This window comes from Austrofundulus limnaeus, unplaced genomic scaffold (assembly GCF_001266775.1).
Source record: "Austrofundulus limnaeus strain Quisiro unplaced genomic scaffold, Austrofundulus_limnaeus-1.0 Scaffold153, whole genome shotgun sequence".
Classification (NCBI taxonomy): domain Eukaryota; kingdom Metazoa; phylum Chordata; class Actinopteri; order Cyprinodontiformes; family Rivulidae; genus Austrofundulus; species Austrofundulus limnaeus.
Genome location: NW_013952555.1, coordinates 173,398 through 174,834, shown reverse-complemented (window position 1 = coordinate 174,834; position 1,437 = coordinate 173,398).

Below are 1,437 nucleotides of genomic sequence, written 5' to 3'. Positions count from 1 at the left end.
AATCTGAGCAAACTTCCAGGCATCAGGGAAAATAGACTGCACAATACATAAATTAAGCAAATGATGAAACAATGGTAAAAAAAAGTGTTTGAACTGGATCACAAACAAACAAACAAACAAACAAAAATTTAAATTTGGTTTTAAAAGCAAAGAGAAAATCACATTTTCCATCAGTTTTTATTCTGAATATTTACAGGAGTTGTAAAGACCTCGGGGCGTCTCTGATGGTTTCGTACACAAGATATTAAAAATAAGCTCCAAACATTTGAAACATCATCAAACACGAACCTGACAGAAAGAAAACACACAATAAAAAAGGAAGAAATTTGATATAAAAATCAGTTTTTTAGATCTCTGAGGAAGCTGATTTCTCTTATTTGTGTTTAAAGTAAACATAATAATCAGATATCTTTACAATGTAAACTACTATTTTGGAAAATAACTGACATTTGTCAAAAAGAGCAGTGAAAATTAGCTTTAATGCTAAATCAGACACTTTCTGATCAGACCCCTGAAAACAAACTGATCAAGCTAATAATCATTTACCAAATGAAAAATAAATGAATTTTTAGTTTTCAAGCTGCGACTTCGTCATGTTAAATGATTTTTACCTACAAATGTACAAAACATTGTGACCGAACAGCTGCAAAGGAAATATTCCTCACTTCTTCAGTGAATAAAACAATTATTTATGCGGTTAATTTAAACCTTCAGGTTTAACTGTGACGCAGAAAACTCAGGTTATTTGGAAAATTCAGTAAAACTCGGAGCTGTTTGCAAACAGGAAGTAGAATTTTGAGAGCAGTAAACAATAAAACCTCAGATCTTCATGTACAAAGATTCATAAAAAACTACCTTTTTTTTTAGAAAATCAGTGTGCAAAACGTGCACACACCTGTTCTCTGCTCTGCACCAACAAATGTAATAAATAGTTTCAAAAATTTAATTTACATCATGACTAATTTTATTGTTTAGGATTGAAATTAATTTGATTGTGAAACAGAACTTTTTGTAATAAATAAATCGATTTGATTAAGTTTGTCGACAGCAGAAATTTAAAATGAGCTCAGAAAATCAGATTTTAGAGACAAAAAGAGAAAAATTTCATTTTAAAGATTATATTTGTGAAAACATGAAGCTTAAAGACAATGAAGTTTTTGAAATTTATCTTTTTTTGCTCTAATTCTCAAAGGAAAACATGCGTCTCAAACTGTGCCACCAACAACACGGTCTTTATGCCCCTTTTCCACTCGTGTCCCTACAGCACGGTTCGGTTCGGCTCAGCTCTGTTCAGCACGGTTCAGTTCGGCTCAGGTCACAGGACACAAGCTAGACAACGTCTGAGGGTAAGCTAATGCTAATCTGCTAGTGGGCGATACAAAAGTAGCCGAGCGTAAAAGTGTGTAATGTTGAAAAGAAATCCCACAGAGCTGTCAT